At 50.6% G+C, this 6314-nt stretch overlaps 1 long non-coding RNA gene across 1 annotated transcript; it reads left to right on the plus strand.

Moving 5' to 3' along the window:
- Positions 1-370: 370 nt before the first annotated feature.
- On the plus strand, positions 371-1486 carry LOC144761511 (uncharacterized). Its single transcript, XR_013595754.1, has 3 exons — positions 371-544; positions 648-1032; positions 1305-1486. It is a non-coding gene; the product is annotated as an uncharacterized LOC144761511 (long non-coding RNA).
- Positions 1487-6314: the final 4828 nt, after the last annotated feature.

Here is a 6314-nt window from a genome sequence, read left to right on the forward strand (position 1 = left end):
GATCGCCGTCGATTGTTGGAACTTGTGACCCTATTGTCTCCTCACCTGCAGCCGCGAAGAACATATCCAGGTTCCATGACACCCACGCAAAAGGTGATGGCGGCACTCCATTTCTTCGCAACAGGCACATTCCAGTACACAGTTGGAGATGCCGGGGGAATGTCACAGGCCATGTTCAGCACGGTACTCCGGGATGTACTGACAGCCATGATGCTGTACAAGCATGACTATATACATTTCCCTCAGGCGGCGGACTTGCCAGCGGTCAAAGCTGGCTTCTATGCCCTGGGTCGTATACCACACGTTGTGGGTTCCATTGATGGCACGCATATCGCGCTCATTGCACCACGGGCACGTGAGCAGGTGTATAGGAATCGGAAACACTTCCATTCCCTGAACGTGCAGGTGGTGTGCCAGGCCGACAACATCATCTCACATGTGTGTGCAAGATTCCCTGGCTCTGCACATGACGCCCACATCATGCGGAGCAGCATGGTCCCCCAACTGATGGCTAATCTTCGTCCAGCACAAGCGTGGCTTGTTGGTGAGTATGCTGTGGTGACAGGAGTGATATCTGTGTGGCATGGTGTGCCCCACAATGCAGGTTGTGATGTTTCTCTCTCTCTCTCTCTCTTCCACCAACACAGGCGACTCGGCTTACCCAAACAGGCCTTGGCTGCTCAGTCCCTTACGCAATCCCACTACACCAGGAGAAATGAGATACAATGATGCCCATGGTAGGACACGTCGAGTGGTAGAACGGACATTTGGCCTGCTCAAGTCAAGGTTTCGGTGCCTGGATAAGACTGGAGGGGCCCTGCCTTACTCACCAGGCAAAGTATGCAAGATCGTGATAGCGTGCTGCATGCTTCACAACCTGGCTGTGCGCTATAACATTGAACTGCTCTTGGACCCTGATGAACTGCAAGTTCCTCGCCCTCCCGACCCAGCCATGTCAACTGATGAGGATAGTGGTGAGGAGGAAGGTGTGGACCAGAGGCGCCAGATCATTGATCGCTACTTCCCTTGATTGTGAGTGTGCTCCTCTTGTGCTGCTTGGGTATGCCCTGTGAATGTGTGCTGGTGTTGTGGCATAGTGGTGTGCTTCATCTCTGTGTTCTGCTATGTGATGCATGCATGTGTGTGTGTGTGCTAAATTGTGGCCAATGCACGTCTCCATGATGTGTGTCGTCTCATCCATTACTGTTGTGATGCGTGTGGGTTGTTAAATGTTGCACTGCAGTGTGTTCTGATGAGTGTGATCTTGTTTCCTGACGTGTCTTTGCGGTTTCTATTTTCCCTAGGTCACTCCCGCAGCGCCATGATTCTGTACCAGTTGGATACCTGTACCTAGTAACATCTGTTTCTGATGCATTCATGTGAATAAACATGGAGACAACACATGATTGAGTGAGTAAGTGGCTTTTATTTACAAAATGTGCATGGGTGTAGGTGCATATTTACAAATGAGTGAAGGGGTGGGGGAGTGAGAGTAGAAGGTTATGGCAGATGAAATGTCCGTGCGGACACCACATAGGGTGGTGTCTGCCTAGTACAGCAGGCCTGTGGCAGGTGGGACCGGATAGTTGGCAGGGTGAATGGCATGCGCAGGTACAGGTACAGTCATTTTCTGTTCCTCTTGGAGCGTGTGGCAGCTGCTTCCACACTGCTGTCGCCCACTTCCAGCCTCGGTCGGCCCCTCCGTCTTAGTGCCGGTACGGTGTCAGCTGGTTGCGCTGGGGCATCGGGTACCACATCCGCCGCAGGTGGCGGTGGCGGTGGCGGTGGCGGTGGCGTTGTTTGTGGCCTGATTGTCCTGGTGAAGATGTCCACTAGTTGGCCAAGCCGCCTCTCAATGGCCCCCAACATTGCAGTGTTATCTACAAAGTCCTGGTGGGCACGGTCTGCCTGTGCCTGACCACGTTGGTAGCTCACCTCCACCCTGCCCAGTGCCTCCAATGACTGTTGCACTGGATTGGGTGTGTTGGTATCCTCCCGTGTTCTTTGGCGTATGCTCCTGCCTGCCGGATCTGGCCTTGCATCTCTGCCTTGCCTCACACTCTCCCTGCGTGGCTGGGATGGCGCTGGCACGGCGTTGGCCGTTGGGTTGGGCAGGGTGGCAGGGGCAGGAGTGGTGGTAGTAGTGGTGGTGGTGGTGGAGGTGGTGCTGGTGGTGGCTGTGCAGGTCACAGTGGCCGGTGTTGTCACAATGGCAGAGGCCGTAGTTGTTGGTGCAGGGGTGACCTGGGAGCCAGATGGCCCTGGCTGGCTGCTTGTGCCGGGATCATCCTCTGCCCCGGAGGTGGCTGGCCAATCGTCCCCTGAGACGTCTGTGATTGGCGAGTCTGGAGGGCGGGTGTTGCTTCCAGCTGTCAGATGAGGATGACCTGCAAAACCAAAATGTGAGGATGAGTAATGTGGACTTGACAGGTTGTTTTCACTTTTTTGGCCGATTCTGTCTGCACTGGTACTCACCCCACCCACCACCACCACCACCGCCATCCCTATGGACATGGGGGCCTGTTGGGAGTTGTGGTTCCATCCCCTCACACCCACCACCACCACCGCCATCCCTATGGACATGGGGGCCTGTTGGGAGTTGTGGTTCCATCCCCTCACACCCACCACCACCACCGCCATCCCTATGGACATGGGGGCCTGTTGGGAGTTGTGGTTCCATCCCCTCACACCCACCACCACCACCGCCATCCCTATGGACATGGGGGCCTGTTGGGAGTTGTGGTTCCATCCCCTCACACCCACCACCACCACCGCCATCCCTATGGACATGGGGGCCTGTTGGGAGTTGTGGTTCCATCCCCTCACACCCACCACCACCACCGCCATCCCTATGGACATGGGGGCCTGTTGGGAGTTGTGGTTCCATCCCCTCACACCCACCACCACCCACCACCACCACCACCGCCATCCCTATGGACATGGGGGCCTGTTGGGAGTTGTAGTTCCATCCCCTCACACCCACCACCGCCACCGCCATCCCTATGGACATGGGGGCCTGTTGGGAGTTGTGGTTCCATCCCCTCACACCCACCACCACCACCGCCATCCCTATGGACATGGGGGCCTGTTGGGAGTTGTGGTTCCATCCCCTCACACCCACCACCACCCACCACCACCACCACCGCCATCCCTATGGACATGGGGGCCTGTTGGAGTGATTTCGACGTTGGTGAGTATGTGGACTGCATGCATGGGTTGGGGTCTGGGAGATGTGTCTTCACAGTTGTGTGAGGCACACCATGTAGTAGTGCTCGTGGTGCTTGGTTTGTACTTACCAGCCTCTTCTCCCTCAGGAAGTCCATCAAGGCTCTCAGGGTGGATCATCACCTTGTCCTCCCACTCGGTGTAGGGTAAGGGCTCCGGAGGGGTTCCACCGCCTGTATGATTAGCCCGGAGATAGTTCTTGGCTCGTATGGCTTTGACGCGGGTCTTTAGATCGTGCCACCGCCTCTGGATGTCCTGCTTCGTCCTCGGGACGCTCCCGGAGGCATTCACCCTGGTGACTATCCGGTCCCACATGCTGTTTCTCCTGGCTATGCTGGTCTGCTGCACTAGGGCCCCGAATAAGTGGGGTTCCACACGGATGATCTCATCGACCATAACCTTCAACTCCGTGTCAGTGAATTTTGGGGTTTTTTTTGGTGCCATGGTGTGTGGTGCTCGGGGTGTGGGTTTGCGTGGATGGGGTGGTGCAGGTGTGTGGTGTGTAAGAATGGTGTGGTGGGTGTTTGTGTGGTGGGTGTGTTTGGGTGTGGGTTGTGTGAATGCTATTTCTCTTTGGGCTCAGTTCAGTGGTGTGTCCTGCTAGCAGCTATGCTGTGATGCAGAGGATTTGTGGAGTGGGTGGGAGTTCTTTTATGGTGTGTGTCTAGACCGTGTCTGAATGGTTATTGGCAGTCAGGTGCTAGGTGGGAGTGTTGGCAGGTGTGGATTGTGTGGTGCTTGGCGGTGGATCATTGTGTGTTGTGATTGGTTTGGATGTTTTCGGTGGGTGGGCTTTTTTTTTCGTGTGTTTGGTGATAAACTTCCGTGCCAATGTATGGCATTGGTTTGACAGTAGGGATGTTGTTTGTGTTGTCGTTCCGCTGTGGTGCACGGATTCTCGGTGCATTGGTACCGCTGCGGACGTGGATGGCGGTGACTACCGGGGTACTTGCGGAGTTATCCTAATTGCGGACACGGACATTGCGCAGGTATAGCGGGGGTGGTGGATGTATTCGCGGTCATGTGCGTACGCGGCGGTCGGTGTTTTTACTGTTCCGTCCGCCTGCCGCGGACTCAGGTGTACTCCGACCGCCGCGGACGGGGATTGGAGTGCTCCGTACGCCGCGGTCGGCGTTTTTTGCATGTTTTATCCTAATTGCTGTTGCGGTTTTTCCGCGGACAGGTCCGGAGTATCTTGCCACCTTCCGCGGCGGACGGTACACGTTTCCGTCCGCCATCCTAATCGACCCCATAGTTAGGAATTAGCATTTAAAAAACCTTATTTTACTCACACAAAACCATTGAAATTCCATATATAGTTAGTTGCACTAACTATATATCGCGCACCCGCAATCCACTGCTGATGATGTCACATATTACATCATTCATGACATGGTCAGTGACATCACTGATTACATCACTGATGACATCTCAAATGACATCACTGATGACATCACTGATGACATCTCAAATGACATCACTGATGACATCTCACTTGACATCAATGATCACATCACTGATGATATCATTCATGTCATAATACAATGCATCTCCTCACACTGTAATATAACCTCCGTTACACCCAGTGTTAAATAGAGAGTATCATTTTTGAAACCATTGACACACCAATACTAGTTACTACATACGCACTCACTGATTCCTATGTCTACACACACATTCACTCATACAATCATTCATACATACAATCACTCATCTTTACAACACTATCATATGCACTCATACACCTATACAGACACTCACACTCTGCCACTCATCCATGGAGTTACTCACACACCTAGTCAGTCCTGAAAAGAATCAATCACACTTCCATTTTCTCATCTATACAGTTAAACACAGAACACCTTACATTTTTGAAACATATACTAACACATAGTTACTCTCTTATAGAATCACTGATACAAGTACACATTGATCTGCACAGAGTCACACACCTCCCAGCCAGCCATACACACACTCAGTCTCCCATACAAATACTTGTGCAACCAATCAATAACCCATATAGCTACTTATATAGCTACTGATCAACACATGCAGCAGCTTGCACAACAACAGACATACTGATGCACACTTTCAGACAGTTTAGTCACTAACCCGTGCATTCAGTAAGACGCATTTAATCACTCACTCATACAGTCAATCACGCACCTACTAAAACCTTCATTCAGACACTTATACATCCACTCATTCTTCAATATGTAAGACATATTTTAACTTTACAGAAACATAGTCACTGGATGTTGTCATCAGTGATGTCATCAGTGATGTCATTTGAGATGTCATCAGTGATGTAATCAGTGATGTCACTGACCATGTCATGAATGATGTAATATGTGACATCATCAGCAGTGGATTGCGGGTGCGCGATATATAGTTAGTGCAACTAACTATATATGGAATTTCAATGGTTTTGTGTGAGTAAAATAAGGTTTTTTAAATGCTAATTCCTAACTATATATGGTCTATAACCTATGGTTTTTTCAGTGAATTTTCAAGGTTTTGTAAATGCTAATTCCTAACTATATATGGTCTATAACCTATGGTTTTTTCTGTGAATTTCATTGGTTTTTTAACAGCTAATATCTGTAGCTGTAAAATGTATTCTTCTTTAAATCCAAAAATATATTTTATATGTTTATGAATAATTTTTTTTTAAAATATTTTTTTTTCTTCGTTCCCGCTTCGCGAATCGGGAAGCTTCCCGTTAGCTGACCTTGATGCCGTGAAAAAGACCGCGAGCCGGTAAACGTTTCTTTACCGCAAGTGCCGCGTTAGAAAACAACATCGTGACGCCTCCCGTCCGCATGACGTTTCACGTTGTCGCGTGATACGTCATATGACGTGCTACGTTAGCGAACTGGTACGCGAAGCGAGTCGCAAAGCGCAGGTTTCTAGAAGCAAACCGGGAGGCCCTGCAAAGCGCTTAACGTAAACACAGCAAGTCATGTGACTTGGTAATAACACTTTTCATTGGTTCATTTCACTTTTGGTTTCCTAATGATGTAAGACTAGGTCATATAATCTAAAATGAACACTTTTGATTGGTTGAGAACTCTTGTTTTTCCCAAATG

Source organism: Lissotriton helveticus, chromosome 6 (assembly GCF_964261635.1).
Source record: "Lissotriton helveticus chromosome 6, aLisHel1.1, whole genome shotgun sequence".
Taxonomy (NCBI): Eukaryota; Metazoa; Chordata; class Amphibia; order Caudata; family Salamandridae; genus Lissotriton; species Lissotriton helveticus.